Source organism: Falco punctatus (genome assembly GCF_963210335.1).
Source record: "Falco punctatus genome assembly, chromosome: 5".
NCBI classification, from domain to species: Eukaryota; Metazoa; Chordata; class Aves; order Falconiformes; family Falconidae; genus Falco; species Falco punctatus.
This window is the reverse complement of record NC_137584.1, coordinates 72558636-72583033: the sequence shown is the minus strand read 5'-3', so window position 1 is coordinate 72583033 and position 24398 is coordinate 72558636. Positions and strand designations below refer to the sequence as shown.

At 44.3% G+C, this 24398-nt stretch overlaps 1 protein-coding gene across 14 annotated transcripts in view; it reads left to right on the top strand.

Annotated features, from left to right (window-relative positions):
• The first annotated feature begins 711 nt into the window (after positions 1-711).
• The window catches only part of EXTL3 (exostosin like glycosyltransferase 3), a 130948-nt gene continuing 107261 nt past the window's right edge, over positions 712-24398 (top strand). For 9 of the 14 annotated variants that reach the window (XM_080388414.1, XM_080388409.1, XM_080388403.1 and 6 more), the window contains exons 1-2: positions 712-1044; positions 23535-23609. The gene's annotated coding sequence lies outside the window, so the exon portion shown is untranslated. Of the gene's footprint in view, positions 1045-17367; positions 18028-23534; positions 23610-24398 lie in introns of those variants that run through there. The other 5 variants (XM_080388406.1, XM_080388404.1, XM_080388415.1 and 2 more) reach the window with 2 other exon arrangements.

Below are 24398 nucleotides of genomic sequence, written 5' to 3'. Positions count from 1 at the left end.
GTGCACAAATAAGTCGGGGCAGCAGGTGCTTTTGGAATTATCCACCCTGATGCCTGGTGGTGAATTAACTATACCTGCTTTATAACCTATCCTGAGTTAAAAAGTTTTCATTCCGCACATCAAGATCAGCTTCCCACAATATAGTTGTTTTCAGAACCTCTTTTGCCAGGAATCACCTGGACATGTCTCTGGGTGATCAGTGGCAACCTTCAGTCACCGCAGTGGTTTGACCCATATGGCTGAGGCATGTCTGAGCGCTGTGGCTGCAACCCCAGCCTCACTAGGGACTTGGGAGACAACTGGGGAAAGACAGGGCTGCAGCGGGTAAAGGGCTGGAACGCGGCTGCCTGTAGAAAACACCGTCGGGCACTAGGGTGGCGATGGCTCCTCAGCAAGAAGAGAGGGGTAGCAGCGCACGTGCTTGCTTTTTAGGCGGGAAAATGCACTTCGCATGCGCGGTGGCAGGTGGGTGGGCTCGGGGGGCAGCTGCTCCGCCTCCTCCATCATTTAAAGGGACAGAGCTCCCTTTCGGTTTGCTGCCCTACTCGCCTCCTCAGAGCCGGGGGAGGGCGAGTCTTAACTGCATGAGCCCTGGCCAGTTTGGGCCCTTTCTCGCCGCGCTGGCGACAGAGCAGATCTGGAGTGCTTCGGTTATTCTCGGCAGGTTCCGGAGCCATGAGTCTCCTCCTCCGCGTTTCTGCTGCCCGCCCCTTTAGCCCTTCGGCTTTCTCCGCCGCCCGTTCGACTATCTCCGCCCACAGTTCGGATAAGGCCGTTAAGTTCCGCCACCACTTCGGCAACTTCCGCCGGTTCGGTCGGAAATGGCCGAAGACGTGAGAGATCCAGCGGTTTAGGGGAGAAGACCGGCCGGCTTCTCGGAACAAACCAACTGTGTCCGGACCGGGGGGGGGGAGCAGGGGAGGGCGGACGGAGGGGGAAGACAAGGCAGCGGCTATGGCTCCCCCCCCAGCCACTGGCGGCGAGCGGCGCAGCTGGCGCCGGGACCGCGGCTCCGCCAGGAGGGTGAAGTGAGGGCGCCAAGAGGTAGGGTGGACCGTACCACGTACGGGGGTGGGGGAGCGACTCGCGGCGGTAACACCCACCACCACCCCCGAGGGAGCTGGTGGGGCCGGGTGAGTGACGGGAGTGGTACGGTCCGAAGGAAGCCCCCTGAGGCGGCGGTGCGGGGAGGCCCGGCTGGGGCGTCCCTGAGGGGCAGGCCGGGGGGTAGGGTCCCTTACAGCGTGAGAGGCGTTGTGGGGGTCTCACAGGGAGACGGACGCTGCGGGGAGAGGGGTCCCTAGCCTTCTGCGACGGCACCTGGCGCCCAGGCGCTGCTGACAGGCTCCAGCCTTCCCGCCTGCCCCCTGCCCTCTCTCCCGCCTCTTTCAACTAACTCTGCGAGGGGCCGGGGCGCAGGCGGCCCAGAGTCCCCCTCGTCCCCTCTCCCCTGGCTGTCTGCGACATCTCTTCCCCTTCGGGGGGACGTCGCCTCCCGCCCCGGGGCCGGGGCCGCCCTGTTCCTCCCGCTCTGAGGCCGGTTTCGGTACGGGGGGCTTGAGGCCTAGCGTCTGGTCCGGCTTCGAGGGGCACCAGAAGCGCTGATCCCGTTGCGCTTGTCGCCGTCTCGCAGGGTTGTCCCATCTCTTGGAAACTTGATAAAGCCCTTGCCGCTGCCTCTGGCAGCGAGTTTCCCTGGAACGGTGTGTGCTCCCTGTTGCTCTTGGTGGGGTTTTGCCTTTGCGAGATGGTAAGGATAGAAACGACAAGGCTGCTGTCTCTCCGGACTGCTCAGCGTTTCTGGTATGCTCGTATTGCTGTCCTGGGAATTGTTTGCTGAAGTTGAAGTTCATGTTATGTTTTTTATCCCCAGCTGTTTTCCCCACGTGAGGTCTCTTCTTGCTCAAAAACATAGGGGTCTTCAATCAAAAATTTCACCAGTGCGGGGTTAATACGTTGCTGCTGAGTGCCTAACACCCTGTTATGCTGGTCCAGAGCAAAACAATTTGTAGCCTGGATAAGCTGGAAATGGTTAAAATTGTAGTAAGGATTCACAATGATGCCGAGAAGCACTTAGATATGCTGTTCTGTTGCTCTGTGTGTTAAAATACGAACACTGAGTGTCAATGACTAGTTTCTGATCTCTTATTGCTTATGCGTGTGCCTGATAAATTGTATGTGCTGATATTCCAATATGATAGCTTGGCTTTAAAATGTCTTAGGTTTCCATGCTGCAAGTCTAGCATTGGCATGAAGATTAAGTAACTTTGTTTCCTGAGAGGAGGGTTACATGCAAGTGATTATCTTACAGATATTTCTGTTTTCATGGAGAAATCAGATAGTAAGGTTCTTGCAACAGGGGTTGTGTTTTGTATGTTGTTGGGTTTTATCAAGTAATGACTGATCTTAAGTTAGTTTTTATGCAGATGTAGCATCAGAAATGAACTGCAGTCTGATTATGTGGTGATGGGAAGGGAGAAGTGTTCTCCCCCTGACAAATCCCTTAACTTTCATGTACTATCTGAGAGTCCAGTTGTTATATGCAGCTTTATCTGTATTCACGCATGGCTTTGGGATGCCGCCTCTTTTCAGTTTTTCATTCCAGAAATGGGAGTTTGCATCTGTTCAGCTTGGTGTTAAGAGATTCAGGGGCAGCGGTGATTGACTGTCTTCATTTGAGCACAGTACAGCCAAATTCTTCTGGCAGCTCAGTTGTGGTACAGATAGTTCTTGAACTTCTTGATACCTTGTTGCAGAAGTAAAGTCCAAAACAGTTTTCTTGAATTCTTCAAGTGGAGACTGTTGACTCTCATGTTTGTTTGCATGTGAGGATAGATTTTGGCAGTGGTCAAGTCAGAGCAAAAGCAGGAAATACACAAAACAAGAAAAACATGATTGTTGAATTGCCTTCACTTAGGCTGTTTCTCAGTGATATATGGCAAAAATTGGAGGGCTGTTTGTGTGCTGTTCAGATGGGATGGGAAAGATCATCATTGTCATGTTCCCTTGAATATTTGTAATGTGGATCTCTGGGACTATTCAGCTGATGAATTGAATGTTGATGCATTCCCAGGGCTTGCTGGCATATATGGAGCCAGAGCCCGTCCATGACTATTATGTCTTGAAATGCCATGATACGCCATCTGAAGTTTTTAGTCTTCCCCCCCGCCCCCATCTGGCTGTGTGTATTTGTTTCAATCTCTGCTGCCTGATTTTTCTCCTTGTTGTTTGACTCCTATCACCTCTCCCAGTTGCCTTTGCAGTTTTCCCAGGGCATTCCTCCCCCTGCCCACAGTAATGATTTCACTGGGGTGGGAAATGCAGCTACCCACATGTTAGCTGTTTGAAGCCAAGATCACAGCAGTCGAATGTGAATTGGTTACTAGTCCAGAGGCAATTTTGCTGCTTTGGAAACCCCACAAAAACACTGAATGGGAAGGGACCTCCTGATCATTGGATGTCATCTCCTGATGGGCAGATAGGTTTTCCCAGTGCTCGCTGTCTCGCTTCTCTAGCTGTGTCTGTGCTAAACACCCGTTTGTTGGGGCAGGAACAAACTGAACATTTTGAAGCAATTCCTGACCATGAGGTTTTAACCCAGGGTGGAATTTTTGCCATTACTGTAACAAGCGAATCCTAACCCAGACTGGGATTCCTATGTCTTAACCACCCAACAAGCAAAATATGTGGGGGTTTTGTTTGCTGCTGTGTGAAAAAGGCAAGTGATACTCATAGGCATATTAAGATAGCATCATCTCAGTATAGACAGGCGTATCTCTCCTTGTATGTGGCTAGGCAGTTGGGGAAGCATTCACATGGAATATGGGGGATGCAGCTAGAACTTCCAGTTGTCTCACCTAACCTGTGCTGACACAGGCTGGGCTAAAGCTAGCATGCGTATGCTCGCAGTTCCGGAGTTGCAATTTAGACATATCCTCAAAAGCGAAGAGCCTGTAGTTTTCTTCTTGAAGAATAGTTGAAAGTACTGTTTACTGGGGATTGTCGTGGTTGAGTTTGGCTCCTGCAGCTTAGACGGCTGTTTGTCAGATGCAGATGATGTTGGTGGATGCTGCCTGGGAAGAGGTGCAAAGCCACTTTGAGGTTTTGGGGTTTGGTAGGAAGGATAAAGACAGAAACATGCACAGCTCCGTGGCTTGGAGCTAACTGATCCCTGGATTGTCTGGGTGTAGGAAGCCTTGAGCGCTGGCCGACCAGGTAAATTGATTTTATTACGCAGCACTTGCAGGGCCAGTTTTGAAGTGCAAATTGAAATCCCATTTTTGTGAAATCACTGCTGTTAGTTAATTGATGTCTGTTACCAGCAAGAACAGTTTAGCGGACTGGCTAATCCGTCACAAATGTATTTGAAAGGACTTTTTGTAGCTTCTGCGTTGACTTGCTGGCCATTCCCTACAAGACTGTAGCAATTTTAAAGCAAATTCCAGTTTTTAAATTTTTATTTAGTGTCTACTGAGTTTGTTTACGATACTGAGTCTTTAATATAAGATGCATGTAGGTGCGCTGTGCTCCCTCTGCTGGCATCTGCCCCTGCTAACTCCTAGTGAGTGGACATCAGTTTCTCAGAGCTGTGTTGGTGTAACCGGTAACAAACTACAAAGTGATCTGGCCCTTATTGATAAAATCAAGTGAAATACAGAAAATCCAGGGTCATAAATCAAACAAATTGGTCTTTTATGTTTGTTGGGCAGGAGGGAACCCTAAATCTCCAAACTAACAGGTTGTAGCCACTAATTGGATGTAAAGGAGTTGTTTTGTGGTTTTTTTGTTGGTGTTTTGTTGGGGGTGTTGTTTTGTTTTTTTCTTTAAGGTGTGTGTTTTAATGAGTGTCAGAAATTCTGCCCTTACGGTCAGTTTCTTAAATGGTTTGGATCTGGTTGCCTGGAGTTGAGGGGGTCTGCCTATTCCCTGCCCCCCCCCCCCAATGAATTTTGGTGCATTTGCCAATGGCTGCCTGAGAGTCGTATCAGAACATGGGATTAACCCAAGAGCATTGATAAACCCTCTCAAGTTTCTTCTAATACAAAATAAGATTTCCTACTGCACAAGTAACATTTTTATTTCCTTTTTTTTGTGTACAGTTTCTAGTTGATTAGCCTTTTTTTCTTTCTTGTTTCAGAAAATGCTTTCTTTTATGATTCAAAATACTTGCAGGTATGTTCTTACCTGACTTTCTTCTTAGGGATAGCGGCAGTGCAGGTAGCCTGAGGTTTGTTTCTATTGCTGTTGTGTTTTGGTACGAGTATTGCTGTGCTGAAATGTATATTCTGACGTCTGACTCTGTCGGATGAGCTTTCTTACTGTTTTGTGTTAGCCCTTCTGTGTAACATGAAAGGATTATGGAGCTATGTAGTCATCTCAAATCTACACTGGTATGTTGGTCATCTGTGGATTCATTTGGAAGTGAATTATATTTATTTGAAAACCAAAATGCCATGGAGCAGGAAATATTTGTTCTATGCGTTTGTTGCCTTCCTTAAGGCACACTTCTTGACAGGCTGAGTACTTTTCAGGTCCAGTCAAATAGATGGTTAATTCAGGTTTAGTAACTTAATGTGGACATTGGGTCCTCTGCTTATATAAAGGCAGTACAATCAAAACCGTCAACACCCTCCATTATATTGTCCCATCAAGATGTCTCAATTTTCAACGTAAGATAAGCTTTTCTTTTCCCCATCCCATATGTACCCCACCTTCTGGGTCCAGATTTGAATGTGATGGAATTAAGCACGTCACTGAGTGTGGGAAAGACTTCTTTCTTTTCTTCCCTTGATTAAATGCCTCCGCATCATATGTAATGCAGGAGTGCATCAGGATGAAAATGGAATTTGTACATGTCTTTTAGTGTTTCTATTATTGGGTGTGAGGAAGTAATTACACTGCAGGTCTGCTCTGTGTAGGCACTTAGTGGGAAGTGATGTGTTCTGGATTGTGTTGGTGTTGAGTGGAGTATATGCTGTGGAGTACTGCTGACATGCAGATGATGCCTGGAAAAGGTTGGCATGAAAGCGTTGGAGCTTGTGACAAGAAGAGCTGCCAAATGAGTGGGGAGCCTCAGAGCTGAGAGCAGAACCTAAACATATAGAGCAATGGTGTGAGCTGCTTTCTAAGGGGTCTATTAAGTCTAAGCAGAACAGTCCTGAATTTGCTATATGGGAGGGCTTTCTGTCTGCAGGGAAACTTGTAAGGATCTGCAAATAAAATCACTGGAAACCTTTGATATTGGTGGAGTAGTAACATGAAAGTTGTGATGTGTAACCAGCAGGTGGGCAGAAGACAGGACAGCATGATCCTGTTCTCTCTGGCCAGCAAAGTACCTCTAAATGAAGAGGACATGTGGTACGGGAGCCCACTGGCTCACAGAAATTCATCTGTGAGCATTGTACATCTGATAGTATATGTCGGTGAATAGGTTAACATTGTTCTCAGATTATTAATAAAGATAGCAGCCCCATAGCAAATGGGAAGGAAAAAAAAAACACAACCCATGTATTGTTTAGGTAAGATATTTCTTTCCTTAGGCATCTCTCCTGGGAAGACCTTGGTACTTGTAAATGAATCTGCCGCCTACCTTGTGTACCTTCATTTTAATGTGGGGATTGAGGAGGAGCCAGCTATCGGAAAACCAGCCAGAAATGGATGCATTGGAAAGTTGCCACTAATTACTGTGGCGTCTGACAATTAGCTGTTGTTAAGACTTTCCTTGCAAGTTCTCAACCCTGCATCAGGAAACAAAACCAAGGGCCTGGAGAAAGGCAGGAGCTGTCCGCATAATACTCTTGAGTGGTTATTATTTCGTTGATCTTACTAAAAGCAGAACATAGAGTTGATTCTGATGTGGCTCCTTTCTAGCGGAGTAGGTAGGATTTGATGGACCCCAAAGCTCTTTGGTTTTTTGCTGTTGAGTGCTGTTGTAGTCTGCAAACTTCTTATGGCTCATACCCATAAAAGAAGTTTGAGGCTACCTTTCTTCATGGGAAAGCTGTAAATCCGTATCATTTGCAAAGTGTTATTGTCAATACTAATCTTAGGATTCTTCACAAAAGTTAATGAAAATAATAATAAAATAATTCAAAGAAATCTTGCAGTTGGTTTCTCACATTTGTCCCCAGGGTCTTCTGACTTTGTTTTTATTTTGAGGCAGTGATGAATAGCACCAAGCCTTTTGTAAGTGTCTCAAGGGTGTAGTTAGTTAGGAGTAACGATTGGGCTGGAGCTGGCAGGTATCTCAAGGCTTTTGTAACAGCAGCTAATTTCCTCCCCAACCCTCAAGAATCAGACCAGCTTTTTCCCCAGAAATGGCTTTTATGTTGTTTGGGACAATGATGATTTTGATTAGAAAGGCCAAGCAACAAAGGAGATGTCAGAGAAGATGTTTTTGCATCAGTTGAATGTCTGTCTTACTGAGCTTGTGTTTTGGACGACCTTTCTGAGGCAGCAAGGCCCAGTGCATCTTCTGGAGTAGTTTATACAAGTATGTCCCAGGCTTTGCACCAACTTGCGTCTCTGTATAATTCCATTGACTTGGAAGGAGTGACAGGTAATCTCTAGGCGGATCTCAAGTCTGTTTTAATATGCATCTCTGATCTATAATACATGCGCAGACACGGTGATCCTTTTGGTTACCACTGAAAGCAGCTATATCTGGGAGAGAAAGTAGCAGCTGTTTGACAAATGTAATAGAGTGGTATTATAAAAAGAACTGAGGTGAATTTCCTCTTCTTAAGACTGATTAAAGCAAAAGCAGTATTGCAAATGTTTCTTGTGAGTTTAATGCTGATTTGCAGGGATGTCTTGCTTGGACACTTTGCTGTCCCTGTGCCTATTCTTAGCCTGTTTACCAAATGCTGCTGTGTGTGTATCGAGGGAGCTCTGTGTTGACTCATACTGTGTTCAGATTATTGGTATGTTTATGTGGAGCCTTTTGGGGAGAAAGGGGATTATACCCAAGGCCTTCTGTCAGCTTCCCCTGCTTCTGTGCTTCATCAATCTTTGGGAAATAGAGGTTAATGTTTCCGTAATATCCGAGTGTATCGCAGAGCTTCTGTGATGTTGGGAAGTACAGCCCAGTACCTGTTGACACTGACCTTTGGATTGGAGATTTGTGATATGGTTGAACTCATTTCATAGCTTGCTGCTGGAAGGGATGGCCTTGGTCCCTTTCCCTCTCTCAGCTCTGCAGTCCCTGTCATTTATATGATGCCTCAGTGAAGAGATTAATTTTGATAATCTATTAGCAAACTGCTTGTAGGATTTTTTGGGGGAGGTAGGGGGTTCTCTTAGCAACTTTCCCCCTCATCCTACTGCTAGGTGCCCCTTCTCCCCTTTTCTTACAGTTAGTTTACTGTCCTAATATTCCTGCATTAGGATACTCCTGTCTTGAGTCCAGCCTGGCTTTCCCAAGATGTGAGAGATGAGCATTGGCAGTGCCCGAGGAGGAGACCCATTCACTTGGCAGGGGACAGGGAATGTCTTTGTCTTGTGATATTTTTACCCATCTCTGGTACTCTTGAATTTTTCTGCCCCAAGGCCATGAGGGATAGGTGCCTGGTAGAAGGTAACTTGTTTCCCTTACTCAGAAGGCAAAACGAGAGGCAGAGCAGCGAGAAGCTGGGCTTGCTGCTCTTCTGGTGCTGGAGGGAATGGTTGGTATGTGTACCTGCCACTTAGGGAGGACAGTTGCCTGTATGTACTTGACCCCTTCCCCTGGCAGCAGTAGGAGTGGTGGAGCATTGCAGGGCTTGGGCAGATAAAGAATAGGTAGTGGGACAGTGACACAGCTGCTGTGCTGTGTTTGAGGTCTGTTCCAGTGCTGTTTTGTCTTTACTGCAAATCTAGAATCTGCTTAGGGCCAGTAAGGATAATTTAATGAAGCAGGGGTAGTTGTTATAAATGAACACGCTGAATGGACAAGAATAGTTTGCTTTTGGATATGACTATGAAGGTCACTAGAATAGGATACTCATTTTTCAGTTCCTGCGTGCTGCTGGGTGAAACCGAGGTTTGTGCTGACACACTCAGTTCCCGTTAATGGGGACTGGAGTTGCACAGCAAGAAGAAAATGCCCCATTTTGAAGGCTGCTCGGTAGTGAGACAACTGGAAAGACATGCAGTATTGGTACAAATATTTTTAGACCTTGGCACATCTTTTCATTGACTTTGAATGACTTTTTATTCTGAGGCCTTCTTACTATGACTTCTGCTTTTCTGTCATAAGAAGTGAAATTAATAATCTCCTTATTTCCCATACATGGGAAGGAATGTCTTCATTCTCGCCTGAGATTAATAGTAGATGAGATTTGTTTTGGGAACTGTGTTATGTAAAAGCAGAGGGAGAGGAAGAGGAAACAAACAGTTGTGTAGCCTGCTCGCTTTGAAAAGCAGTTTTAATGCTTCGTTGGTATTCATATAATTATTTAGCTGGCTGTGTGATCCTTGGAATTATTACCTTTTGCAAGTAATAACTAGAGCAGTAAAGATATCTTGTTAAATTGAAAAAAAAGAATTGGCATATGTTGTTTTCAGTATTGCATTGTAGTAATTGTTTGAAATGACCTTTTGGAATCTCTGAGAGAAAATTTGTTTGCTTGACTTTCTCCCAGATCAGCTCCTGGCTATCTTGATATAGAGCAGAACTGAGCTGGTTTGGGTTTCTTTTAACTGCGTTCTGACAGCAAAACCTATTCTTCTGTGTGCATTACAGTTTTGGCATTTTTAAAGATTAAGCTGTCTTTAACAGGACTTCTGCAGTTGTAGTTTTTTGAAACTTTGCAGGGGGTGGGGTTTTGGTTGGTTGGGTGAGGTTTTTTGGAGGGGTTTGTTGTGTGGTGGGTTGGGGTTTTTTTGAGTGTGTGGGGTTTTTTTTTGTTTTTAGCTAGAATTGCTTGTCCTTGGTGTTATTTCTAAATAATGCTTTATGCATTTATTAATCTAAGGAGGAAATTCTCACTGTATTTTTGAATGTCTAGAGGTGTGATGATGAAAGGCCTGTGGTTTGTTGTTGGATTTTGTTTGGGGTTTTGGATTGTTTTTTGGGGTTTTGTTTGGTTTTTAGTTTTTTTTAGTTTGGTGTGGTGGTGTTCTTTTGTGTGTGTGTTTTTTCTTTTTTTTTTTTAACTTTAAGAAGTTGTAATGTAATTAGGTCATAGAACCTTAGCAGGTTTAGGGTGGGGGGAAAAAAACTCACTACTCTTTTTTTGTTTTTAAAAAAAGAAAAAATTTAGTAAAAGTACTGTGAAATAATATCACTCCTTGATGTCACTGGCTTGTAGTCACAGCCCACTGTGCGTTTGGTATGTAGGAAAAGGTCAAGCATCTGGGGGCCTTGCTCTACATAAACTGTGTGCCTGTGTGAAATCTGTTCTTCTTGAGGATGAGACCAATGGATCTTCGTTTTACTCTTTAGAAATTCTCTCCTGGCATTCTTCCTTTTACCTCTCTAAAATTTGACAGCTCTTGAGATCGAAGGGTCAGATAAACAGATTGTGTGAAATCTCTCGGATCAGCTCAGCATTTGAGTTTTCACATGAGAGCCCATTGCACTGTGTGTTTTCCAAAGCTGTACTTGAGAGTCTGTGAGAGCCTGGTCCTTCAAATACACCAAAGAAAACTCTGAAACAAGCGTCAAAGAGCAGGTGCTGCAAAATTAGGGTTCTGCCAATTGTTGAGAAACAATATTGGACTGATGGAGGTCTGTGTCTCTCAAGGGAAAATAAGTCTCCAAAATGAGTGTCCAAGCTGGAACAAGAGAACAGACACCAAAAATACTCCAGTAGCTCACTTTGCAGCTGGTCCTTCCCTGTCTCTCTGTCTGATCCATTAAGCCAGCATGGTATATAGAAGAGCTGAAATGCTGGGGTTATTTGGATAGATGACAGAAACAAGTGGAAGAATCAAATGGGACCCAAATGTCTCCTTAGATCCACATTGAACTGGAGCTGGGTGAGCCGAAGGGTATATGATATCAAGCCAGGCTGGGTTTTGCACATCATAACTTGAAAATGTAGGCTTTTCATCCTTTAATCTGAATAGACAAACCTAAGGGGCACTCTGTTTCCTGCTAGATTCCAGATAAGATCATCTACTGTTTGAACTTGCAAAGCAGCTGAAGTGTGTGCTTCCCTGCTTGCAAGGCTCCTGCAGAAAGTTTGATCCACCCCTTCATTTTGTTGAGTCTGTTAGGAATGAGTGATGTTCCTCAAGCTGTGAACACAAGAATGGTTTAGCTTTACAAAAAAAAAAAAAATCCCCTGCAAACAGATGATGTAATGCCCAAGCTGTATGTTTAAACAGTAGCTAATTTGCCTGGGGATAAACGAGAGTGAAATCCGTCAGGCTTTCTAATTCCCAGATGCAGCAGAGCTTTGTTCTTTGTCTTTTCAAATGAAGGATACCTAGGTGTCCACTGCTGTCAGTGTGATTTCCTTGGGCTTTTGTAGCTGAAAAGTTTGTCCAGGGGTGTAAGAAAACGTTGCTATAAGCCTTTATATGTATCCTTTTGTTTTTAAGTTCTACTCTGCAACTGAATTAAAACAAAAACCATCCCTTTGGTGAGCTGCAGCACAGCAAAACAGGGTTTCTTCTGAATTTGGATCTTGTGTCTTTGCAGACGCCTTCCTTTTGCCAAACAAAATTAGTTCCCTGCAAGGTCCAGGAACACTGGGGAGGCTCCATGCTCTGCAGCTGGTTTGGGCTGCATGTGGACTGTTCACTGGGTGTTTGAACTCTCCTCTCCCTGATAGTTATGTACAAAACAAGGAACACTTAGTTTTTGCTCATGTAGCTTTGGTTTTTTATGAGCAGCTTTCTCTCCTGGTAGCAGCTCTGACCTGTGTAATGCTTTGCATCTGCTGACAGGAGGGCACTTAACTGTGGTTGGTTGTGTAAGAGGGAGGTTTGTATCAACACTTCCCCCGTTCCCCTGGGGATGGTCTGTTTCTTGGGATTTTTCACTGACCCATTCCTTTAATCTTCAATTTTGGCACCATTTCCCAGGGCTTCTCTAAGCAAAGAACTTTGCCAGCTAGCAAGATGGACCAGTGCATGCAGCAGGTTTAGAGAGATCCAGAAGCTTTAATATCTCTGTGATGATAGAGGAGGGAAGAAGACGCTATCATGAGAAATTGAAGTGGCAGTTAAAGGAATAGCTTCTATCTTCTCTAGCTTTTTATATTGAAAAGCAAAAAATCTCTGTCTTCGAAGTTGGAGCAGATTTGTATTAAAAGTTAACACGATCTGGAGTAAACCTATTTCTTTGCAATGTCATTAACCAACCTGGCATGCTGGGTGGTTTCAGCAGTTTTTCTTCCTCTAAACAGTGCTGGCAGAAAGCTCTGAGAGCGAGTCGCGCTGACGCTGCACTTGGTCTGGAGATGTTGTTGTGAAAAACAGTCGCTTTGGGAGAGATCACATCTGTGAAGAGATGTTGCTGACTCACAGCATCGATATCTGCTGGGATGTGCTTGTTCCAAACAACTGGATTTCAGAAGCTTATAAAATCGCAGAAAGGGGTGGGAAGCTGAGAGGCTGTCCTGCAGTTGATGGTATCTTATTTTTTCCATGTTTTCTGTTGAAAACTAAGAGTAGAAGTAGTGGGCCCGTTGCAGTTTATAGTGAAGTTGTGCTTGATCTGTTCCGTTTATTGTTATTTTATTCCTCACACTCTGCTTGCTGACTTGACTTCCTGCTCTTTGGCATTACTTTCACATAAATCCTTTTCCTCAGAATTTCCTTGTTCTCTGCCAGCTGTGTAGCAGCTGTGAAGATAACAGAAAACCTTAACTGCTCAGAGAGCTTGGTTTATTGATGGAGACTGGATTTAGCTGGAGCTTCATGTATGGGCTGAACTGCCCTATAGCTAGCAGTGATGGGGATGTGTTGAGAAACTGTGGATTGGTGCAGACAACGGGCCTTTTGTTTGATCGCCTTAGCAACCCTGCCCGTGAAAGATGAGATGTTCTCACTCGCCATCCTGTTAGCAGGAAGGCTGGTTGTTGCTCATGAAGCAGGCCTGGTTTGGAGGGCTGATCTCAGGAGACAGTGGCCTTTCCATTCCCTTAACCCCTTTTTTTTTGATAACAGGAGGTCTCCAACCAGAAGAACTCTGTGGTTATTTAGTGTTTGTCCCCCAAATCCCAAGCAGTGTGTCCTGCTGTCTCTCATCCGTTGCTATATCTGCTTCTATGGGCACAATGCACTGAATTTGAATAAACTGTAGTCCTTGCTAAATATCTGTCAAATATTGACTTAGTTTGTAGCGTGAGCTGACTAAGCTGAAATTAATGGTGTAATTCTAGCTTGTTTGGCGTGTGTCTATAGGCAGTTTCATTACAGATGGTGGAGGAAATTAACATCTTTCTTCCCCTTGCGATGGTGTCAAGGTAAGAGAAGCCTCGGGCTTATAGTGGCAGTAAGGAAAGACTTGGCAGAGACATGGGGGGGGGGAGTGTTTGTAAAGATGTTATTTGAGGGTGATAAAAACTCTTCTTAATGAGTGAGGTCATAAGACAAGACGAAATTGAGGAGTTGTTGTTAATTGTGTGCTATTGCAGATGTCTTGAAATGATCTCCTGTGTTCTGGTCCATTGCCACGCCCCTGGGATAATTTCTCTTAATCTGTTGAAAATGAGATCCCAAAAAATGAGACAATCTGGCTGGCTGAGATTCTGGTGTAGATCAGCAGACACAGTGCTGATATCTGCCGGCTTCATGTGTTCTGGGATGCTTTACCCTCTGTACAGATAAGGGTATCTAGAAAGAGACTGGCATCTCCTTGCCATGGATTGAGGGGATAGGAAGAACTCTGTGCTTTGGAGATGTTACTGCAAATGGCAAAGCACTGATGCCTCCAAGCAGGCTAAGAAGCGGAGATGCAAAGAGGTGTCTGAAGTCGTAAGTCATCTGAACGAGTGATAGCAGAACTGGAGCTAAAACATACAACTTCCCTCATGTTTCTGAGCTGTCATGCAGCCTGTCCTTTGAACTCCTGGGAAGCTTATGGGGTTTTAAGGTTATTTTTGAGAGTTTTATTGCTGGTAGAAATGAATCTTAGGATTCAAAACAATAAAGATGCAGCTTCAGCACCAGTCCTGCTTGAGTGACTGCAGGGATCTCACTGCTGGTCCTGTGAATGTGGTGGAAGCGTATGTGAATGGTGAGCTCATGAGGGTTGGTTTGTTTAAGACACCTCTTTTTCTCCTAACCTCCATCCCACCCCCACCCCCAGCTTTTTGCTGCAGTTTTGATGCAGGCAGGAAGATCTCCATTGTAGCTTTCAGCTTTGTGTGAGCTTTATGCCTACAATTCATCAGTTCCTAGCTGATCTTCAGTATGAGAGCAAATGTAATGCAGCAAATTCATTATATGCTAAAATATTTATTGTATTACTGTAGAGGTCATTGATGGCAACGAAGGCTCAGCACGATACAGTCCTGAATTTTCCAAAGATGGTATCTGTCACCACTCTCATTTGAGAGCAGCGTCTCTTCAGGTACCTGGAATAACTTATCCTCCTTGGCACATGCTCTTTGAGGTATGTGCTTGGATCTTCTGTAGGTCAATAAATAGCTGTTATACTGCACCTGAAAGTTAACAACTGTATTTTTTTGTTGTGTGTACTTTCACAGGCAAGCATGAGGGGTAGAGCTGGATCAGGCAAGCATGAGGGGTAGAGCTGGAAAGGAGTCTTAATTTAATCTTGTACTTTTTTTTTTTTTTTTGCTTGATTTAAGTAATTTGCAGAGTGATAAATAAAATTTCTGTGATCTTATTTCTATTAAGATTACAGTAATCTAGAGTTGTTATTAATGCTGAAGGGCATTTTTTTGCTCCTACATGTGTGGGAGTGAATTACTTGTTGCATAACATGATTTGGAAAGATAGCAATGAAGAGGCTTCTCAGCAACAAGGTGGGCTGTGACTTGCCTTCCCCTGAACCACAAAATGAAGTATCATTTAACAAATGGGTTTGTGAGGAACCTCTCAAACCATTCCCACAGGTGCATGAGTGGTGGTGCATGACTGTTCCCTGTTGGAGGGCCCTGAATGATGTAGGGTATGACTGACCCATTTGCTGGTAGTTTAAGCATCTGGCTAGGATTTGGTTATTCAGCCAGCAGGTAACCAATACCTTCTTATAGCAGCATGTCTTTAAGCAACAGTTAGGTGATTGGGTGCTGAGGAGCATTTTGGAGCCTGGCCTTGCAAATACAGCTTGTTAATTGAAGTTAACACTTGCTGTCAAGGCTGCCATTTTAAGTTCTGTCTGGCCTCCTGACGGTATTCCAGTCTCTCTGGCTTCTTGGTGATCACAGATGAAGCACTGACTGCAGTCTGTCTCTGATCCTCGCTTTGTTAGATGGGACTGCAGTTTGTCTGCCAAGCAGTGGCTGCTGGCATGCGCGTTTGTCACCTGTGGGCACTCCTCTTGCTATGATGGGCTCTTTCCTCATTGCACCAGGAGTTTTGTTAATTGGAAGTGAGCGCTGAAGGGGCTGTGTTTATTGTTTGGTGTCACGAGTAAGCTCGTTGCCTGAGTGTGCATTTCGGGCAGCTGCATGAGGTTCAACAGCTTTGTCTGTCATGATCAGACAGATCTCTAGATAATCTGGCAAATCTCTTGATTATGAGGGTGGAAAATAATATGCTTTAATTTACAGATGTTGCTGCACAAAAAGTGCTTCCTCTGAATGGCAATATCTGGGTGTGTTTGGCATCCTCAGTTTCTGAGTACATCCATTTTCGGCACTTACCCTGAATTTCTGCATACTTTTCTGGACAGAGTATGCAGTTGCATGCATGTGTAACATGGACTGCTGTTTTAAAGATGAGCAGACTATTAATAATTTTTCAGTAGCATTTTGAGCCAGGTTAAGGGATTACATTGAGTCAAGAGTCCTTGAAATTTATGGTAAAAAAAGTGAAGGATGGTAGGGCTGTTTCCGTATGTCTGATTTTACAGGCAGGGTTGAAAAAGGAAAGGGGATGAAGTGTGTTTTGAATTAGATTGTGTAAAACTTCTTAAGGGAGAGAAGGAAAAGGTGTTTAGACAAACTTGAAACCATTTTCCAGTGTCTGTACCTCTATGAGTAGTGGAAGGGGGAAAGAGATGCAGTAGGCACTCATATAGCACATCTGCAGCTCATGGAGGCTGTTTTGGTGAGGGCACACCAGCAGCAGGAGTGTTGCAGATGTTTGTGAAGGGTGCTGAAGTATTTTCTCCTTTTGGGTACATAAGCTGTCTTGGTTACAGACTGACTGATAGACATGTAGAAGATTAGGAAAGTGTTTTCACAAACCCTTGAAACTGTGGTAAGCTGGAAAAATGAGGTACTGTGATCTCTCCCTCCTGGCTGTGTGGCAGACCAGTTTGGAAAGTGATCAGATTGAATCTAAGCTTTCTTCTTGTTTTTGAAATTAGTTGTTACCTCAGCTTGCTGTGCAGCCACACCGAGCTTTTGCTGGGACAAGGAAGAGGAGAGATGATGAGAGGATAGAAACACTCTGGGTTTGGTTTGAAGAACTAAGGAATCTAGTTTGAAGAACTGATTAAGACTCTCCTCTGGAGATGCTTAAAACCTGCCTGGATGTGATCCTGTGCAGCCTGCTGGAGGAGAACCTGCTTTAGCGAGGGGCTGGACTAGATGATCTCCAGAGGTCACTTCCAACCCTGGCCATTCTGTGATTCTGCAATTTATGGTGTTAGTGTCTTTGTTATTTAAGGTGAGGGCTGCGTTTGAGTGGGAGACATTTAGGTTGGGATTCTTTTGTAACAGATCCAGTTGTCTACAAAGTTGTTTCTCTTTTCGTTTTTTTTGTTGTTGTTTTTTTTTTTCTTTCTTTCTTTCTATGAGGTCTGCTTTATAGTCAGCAGAGAAAAACAACCATTTCTGTAGCACACTCGCTACTAAGTAGACATCTTGAACTAATGAAGTTTTATGCACCCCAGAAGTGTCTGCTGCTTTTGCTGGCTGTAGACAGTCAGACCAGCTAGTGTAGGTGTAATGTTGCAGTTGGCCATAACTGATTACCATCTTATTGAATGAGAAGTGGCTTGCACAAGGCCAGACCTTGGGTGTTGAGTCCTTTTGGAGACTGTACAAGCTCCTCGTAGTTGCAGCTCCTTCTGAGAAGGAAGGAGCTGCTATGGTCACTGTGATTATACCATGTGGTAGCGTGTCGGAGGTTTCAAGTACGTTTCTGGCCATTTTAGTGAGAGTCATCATGTGATGGTTCAAATATCAATAAGAGAGTGGAAGGGCTTTGTGTCACTCTCCTGACCCTGGAAGATTGGCCAGTTTGTCAGCTGTGATCCGGATGGGGTGATGTCCTGGAGGGGCCTTACTGCACTAGCAAAGGAGGGAATGAGGTAGTGCAAAGGGTCTCTTTCCCTGTGATTTTTCTATCTGATTGGATGTGCATTGGTGGAGGAAATCACACCGAAACGACCACAGGGCTTTTTGTTTTAACTCTCTAACTTGAGCCTAGATCATACAAAGCAAACCCTCTGAGCCCATGAAGGGGGTTTTGTGAAGGAGTAAAGCTTATTGTCAGCTATGGTGTTCAGACCCTTGGGAAATTGTGACCATTGTCTGGGCTATTATTGCTTAATAAAAGCTTTGCATTTCCTCATTCAGGGTCTTGAAAATCTGGTTCTGTGCTTTTAAAAATAACTTGGCATGAGCCACAATTGGGAGCATTCACAGAGGAAATTCTTCAGCCGTTTAAAACAAAGTGAAGGGAGGGGAAAAAAGCCCTCCTTAAAGTGCTTTTACTTGTCCATGAAGAGTGAGTGTGTCTGAGCAGCCCTTCCGCTATCTGGAGGAAGCACAGTGGGGTGAGAGCCTGATTCCGCTCCTGCTGAAGGCTTGTTTGCCTGCAGCCTTCAAGGATTTGGGGTCCAGTACTATTCCAGCTGGGGAACCTGGGCTGGTTCTGGACCAGACACATTGAATGTATCCTCCTGGGATGGAGGGGATGGTGTACCTCTTGTGGATGAGCATCACTGGGCAGGTGCGTGGACTAGCAGTCCCTGATGGGCTTGATGCATTTTGTGCTTGATGCAAAAGTCAGGAAAATGTTTTTCTTTCTGCTTGTAATAGAGGCCACTCCAGAAAGGGTGACGTTAGGCAAACTGAAACACAGTCACGTGCTGAAGGATGTGCAGTATTTAGGGCACCCACTTCTGCAGGCTCTGCACTGGCTTTGGGGTGCTGCCTCAGTGCAGACACTGCTGCAGGCTATGATGGGGTCACTAGTGGGGGGCAGAAACAGAGTCAGCACTTGAAATGGAGCCAGCATGTATTACAGCTGGCCTCACTGCTGTTGGGATGTTGGGCAGGGGAGTTTTGGTTTTTTTGAACTAACCAGCGGTGGGGTGGGGAGGGGGTGGGGGGGGTTAAGGGCTCCGCAGTGTGCATCAGCCTTGGCGTTGGCTTATCTGTAGTTTTTGCTGTTCCTGAGTACTTCTGTGAGGTTGTCATCCTGCACAGAAGTCCGTGAACTATTTTGCAAATAGAGTTTTGGAGGCTTGTTTCTTTCTGTATGTGTGTTCTTGGGTTTGTTTTCCTCCTTGTGTGGAAATAATTATATTGCTTGTTTCTTATGTTTTGGCTTTGACTATGAGGAGGAATGTATTCAGGGTTTTTTTTGTGTGGTGGTGATGGTAGTGCGTTTTCCTTCTACAGCAAGCAGCGTACTTTCTGCTGTTAAAATATTCTGGACAGCAGTTGCTGCCCACGTACAGCACAGAAATGTGTGTTTAGTGGTTGCAAGGCATGCTTGCTCTGGGTGCGCCTTCTTGTTTTGTTCAGTGCAAGTGTCCATGTATATGATTGGCCATAATTTATCATTGCCATTAAGCTAGGGAGGTACCGCTTACATTAGTAATTTCTGCTTTGTGTGGGCCAGAATTATATACATGGACTCTTGATTTTGAAAAAAGTTTTCTCTTGGAGCAGCATATTTCTTGCAGGATAGAGGCTAGAGTGAGGAGGGAGCTGCCTGGGATGACACTGGGCTACAGCAATGCCGTAGAAGACGCTTGGTAGTTAAGAGGTTGATGCCTGGGATATCAGCTCAGTTTTACCACTGAGACAGGAAATTAATTTAGGCAGAATATGCGTCTTCTGTGCCTCAGTTTCTCCACTGGAAAATGAATACAGCATGACTTGCCTTTTTACTGCACTGGACAGCTTGTGAACTCTTCAAACTCTATGTAATAGAAGTCAGAAAACAGCCCAACAGGAGTATTGGAGAAATACCTTAACTGCAAGGTGTGGTGAGATCCTGGCGCAGGAGAGTGGTGAAAACCCTAGTTAGTGCTGGTGTGTTTCCAAGCAGTGTTCAAGCAAACGCTGCGATGCCTTGGGTACGGTATGCTGCAAAGTCCAGCATTAGTTGGACCTTTTGCCTACAGGCAGTGCTGAAAGCAGTTTCTTTTCCTTGGAAAGAAGGATACAGTTTGTGAGTGTTCATTAGGAGCAAGCAGGAGTTACTACAGGAGACAGCAAGAGGGAGGAAGAGCGTCTGTGATATACACAGACATATGCGATGCAGGAGAATGGGGATGAGGCACAGCCCTGCAGTAGCTGAATTCTGTCACACCTTTGTGTGAATTGGTATTACTTGAAATTTTCTAGGTCATGTGCACCATTAAAATTATTTCCTTGCCTGTGTTTGGAGAATCTGCTGTGCCTATTTTCGTTTATATCCATGTGACTGATCCAGGGCCATATGTTAAGAATATAACTGCTTTTCTTTTTTTCTTTTCTTTTTTTTTTTTTTTTTTTTTAACCGTTGGTGTCTAAATATATCTAATAAAAATGCAGACTGGAGCTCTTTAATGAGGTGATAAGTCATTCCTGCCTCTCTTTTTTTTAACTCACTACTCACAGTTTAACTCAAAACTACCTCACACACTGGTTTCTTTTTGTATGGACTTCTGCTTTGCATTTCTACACATTTGTCATAGCATGAAGACTCTCACAAAAGGCAGTAAGAAAAGACTGCTGAACAGACCGTTTTGGTGGGCATAAACCTGAACTCTTGCAAAGGGAAAACCCTGAGCCTTAGCAGGGGAAGCCACGCTGCGTGTGAGTGCATGTGATGAAAGTGTTTTGGGGAAAAATAAAAAATATAGTGCCAAGTAAATTTAGCATGGTCTTGAAATTTACAGCTAAGAACAGGAGCCATTAGGAAGCATTTTGCAAGGGGAAATATTTCAAATTGCAAATTGCAAAATTGAAAAATTTAAGTGATTGCTGGAAGTTTCTGCCACCCAGAAGAAAATCTTTATATTGCTGGCACGTAACTTCTTGGTTAAGTCAGTGGTCCAGGTTGTACACAGGAGTGTGCGAGTGGTGGCTGGGATGTGTGTGGCGTGGCTGGGCACCGATGTATGGATATGCCATTTCTGATTTTTGAATCTTCAGTTCTGGGAGGAAGTAGCTTTGCTACAGGAACAGCTCTGGTTTACAAGCATATTGCTGCGCACACTGCTACAGCAAGTGTACTGTGGTTGTGGTTTGACAGCTGATGTTGGAACATGACTGCTAAATCAGATTATGTTTGTGCATGGTGGCTGGGTGTGAAATCCTGGGTGGCTGAGTGGCACTGCCACTGACGCACCACTGTGTGGTTGCGCAGTGTGTTTTCTGGAGCAGCAGAGTTGTCTCCCCAAGTTGCTGTGCCTGACCGCTGGTTTGCACCCCAGTGCTGCTACTCGCCACTTCTGCCAGGACATCTGTTCATGGGCTTGTACTGTGAACTGCATTGCTGAAATGTCCAAAATGAGGAAAAGAAAAGATGTGCTTCTTTTGGAAGGGCTTCCTTTTCTCACTGCTCACAGGTTGATCCTGCGTGTGGTCAGTGTGCTGACAAGCACCAAGAAGTTGGGGCCCCAGTCTGCTTTTGCTCGAAAAGGCTCACCGTGTGGCTACACACCAAGACTTGCTTCACCAGGCTTGTAGAGGAGGAGAGGGAGAAGGCAGCTTTAGCAATTCCAAGTCATGATTGAGGATTGAAAGCCAGCATTTTGGTGCATAAAACGATAGATCTGTGGGTAATTGTTTAACCTCAAAGTATGTCATAACAGCTGAAAAAGAAATCGATGAGTATTCTGAAAGGCTGGCCCACATGAAAAGTTTCTGAGAGAAGGTCATCAGGGTTGTGTTTTTTAATTTAATGACCTCTTTTGATGGGCAGTCAAACTCTACTAACCAGATTTTTCAGGGCCTTGCGTAATAGGAGGTACTTTGTTTACAGGCTGCACATTCACTCACAGACATTGAGACAATGATAAATAATTTAATTACAGGTAGCCAAAGAAGTCAGCCAGGTGCCTGCTGGGCTGTGTTGTCTCTCTGGCTTCCCAACTTTGCATGTTCTCTCACTGGCTAATTCACAAAATCCATCCATTTGCAGAAATGGTCTCTCAGTTTTTTATGTTAATGAGCAAGGTTCTGCTCGATGATTATTCCTGTAGTATGCACTTTCAAAACATACAAAGTGCTGTGCTCTTCACCCATGTAATGAGCATGTATATAGCTGTATTGTTAATTAGTTGCATCCCTCCAAGGACATGTGCTCCTCTTAGGAATGGTAGTTTTGGTGTTCAGCTGCTTGTGGTAGTTAAAGCAAGTCCCCTCTAAGACTTACTTGCAGACTGGTGCTGTAGTCAGGTTGTCATATCTCTGGCCTTTGTTTTAATCATTAGTTTCTCCTTTGTGCATTCTACTTACTAAATAGTGCCGTTTCTAATATTAGTTGATTTCAGGTTTGCCATTAATACCTTGTTTTAATTAGTGCCAACAAAGCACCTGACTTGATAGGTGCTCCAGGCAGGGGTCAGCATTTAAGAGTTCTTCAAAAAACCTTTTACACTACAAGAATGGTGCTCCTTGTGCTGATTTTATATCTCTGCCTCCTAATAACCACCCTGTCATAACACCTTTTTCCTCTGACTTACACAAACAACTCTATTTCACATTTTCAGGGGGAAGCTTCTCCTTGGAAGTGCTGTTCGTTCTGCCAAGTCCACCTGGGGCTTTATTACTGCTCTGGTTGAATATCCTTGCTGATGAGATGCTCCCATTGTGGGTGAAATATCTCTGAGAGATATCCTCTCTGTAGCTTGGTAGAAGAACATTTTCTCTCTTGTTTTGACACAGAGGGCAATAGCATGGAAGAAGATGAGAAGATGATACTTTTTTGCTGTATAGGTAAATAATATGACTGTAAAAGAAAACGAAGTTGAACTTTAATTTTTGTATGTATTTGGGATGAAAAAGCAGCATGGGTTCAGCAGGTCTTTCCAGAAGAGGAGGGTTGTTCTCAAATAGGTATGCTTTGTCCCTAGCTTTACGTTTTCAGTATCATCCAGAAAAACTCTTGGTTTTGCCATTTGATTATGATTTGCATTTAGATTGGCTGCCTGAAGGGGAGTCACTTCCAAGGGGAGAGATGGGGCTTTATAGCTTGCGTCTGTTGCAGATCTGGCTGAAAGTAATGGCATTTACATAAAAACCATTAGCTCTGTTATTGATAAACATGAAAGTTATCCATTTCATTTAATTTTCTGATGAGGAGTCTTTAATAAAAGCATACAATAGCCCTGCAGTAGTAACATTCCTGCTTCCCATCCCTCCTTACTGACCTCTTGTTGTTTTAAGGGCAAGTTTTGATTGGGATTTTGTCGGTAGGGTGATGTGGTAGGGAGTTATATGGCGTTATTTCTATTCCAATTTACTGAAGTAGCCAGTTGTCTTGGTGCATCGTAGAGAATTATTTAATGCTCATCTTAAGAGGTGTGTCTATTAATTGAACAGGGATTTAATGTTTCCCTGAAGAATAATTGGTCTCTGTGTGATTTATACTAACATGTATGTCTAGCAACAGATTTTCCTTTTGTCTGCATCCCAGTGCAGTTCTATGGGTAATCTTTTGCTTAATCAAAATGGGTTTAAGCAGAAGTGCGGTGGCTCCTTATTAAGGGGATAAAGTGTGTTGAAACAACCAATCTATTAAAAGACCTTCTTTGGTGCATGCTGGATCTCAGCCAATGTAACCCTTCAGGGCTGTGTGTTGATCAAGTTGTTCTTGTGGCCAGTGAGGAAGAACTTGTTTTCCTGTGTAATGCTCTTAACCACGTGTGTAATGGTGCATTGGTGATCAGGATGTGTCACAAAGAGCTGTTTCATTGTCTCTGTAGTAACTGGTTTTGTGTAGCTGTTGCTGTTACTCTCTCTATAAATATCTTGCTTTACTGTTGGCTTGGATCAGGTCTGACTTTCTTCAGAGCCTCCAGAGGCAGCTGGTACCATAGCTGTTTTCGAATATCACAGCATTTGCTTGAGAGACCTTGTTGTGAGCTTTGCAGGCTCTTTCAGTTCTTGACCTCAGTGTCAGGGGTGTGTGTGTCTGTGTCTGTTTTGCATTGCTTAGCTGAACTAATTTTTGATTTAAAAAAAAAAAATGTTTTGGTCACTTTGTATTTACAACTTTTTTTCCTTCTCTAATAGGCTCCAGACAAATAAGTAGAGAGTTGGGTACAGAAGAGGGACAGATTCCAGTTTTCCAGTTGATCACCTTGTACAGTGAGTACCTTAATATTTCAAGAACAAGATTTTTCTGTAGGGCCTAATGGCTTAAAATTCACTGGGGTGCAGCGTTAGGTCTACATGCTTGGACAGTGTTGTCCTAGAAGGACAAGCTTCCTTGGCTTTTGGTGTTTTGGGAGGAGCATGTTCCAGCTTCTCTTAGTGGTAAATTTTATTTATATCCTGCTTCCAGTAGTGTGCACATTTCAGGAGAGTGGAGAGCTGATGTGGCTTCCTGTGCTGCAGAGTGGAGGAGGCTGTAGGGTCAGGAGAGCAAAGGTTCACCTCCTCTCTTCCAGCTTTGTTGGAGGTGTTGAACTTGGTGAGGAGGACGGGTGAGGAGCCTGCCATGACACATGTAGGGGTTACTCATAAAGCTGTGCTGTGAAATCAGGCAAATGAGGCTTGGCTTGACTTGTGGGCTGGAAAGGGTAAGAAAAAAGAACTGGAAAGTGTTGCCTAGTTCATGGTAAGGATTGCAGGTTTTCTCTGAAAGTGGAGGAGAAAATTGTTATTTCATGGGGGATTTTTACACATTAAAATATCTTGCATGCATGATAATGGGCTGTAATAACAAGTATGCTTTATGTCTACAAAATACTTGTAAACTTGCTACTTGTGAGGGACTTTAGCTAGTAAGTACTGGTTAATTGGAACATCTTGGCCCATCTGATGCAATGGCATAGCCAGACTGAAATAGTTAACTGCATACTGTAGATGTCCGCCAGCCAGGAGGACGCTCTACTTTTGGTTGTAAAATACAGGCGCAGACACAACAGGCGAGTG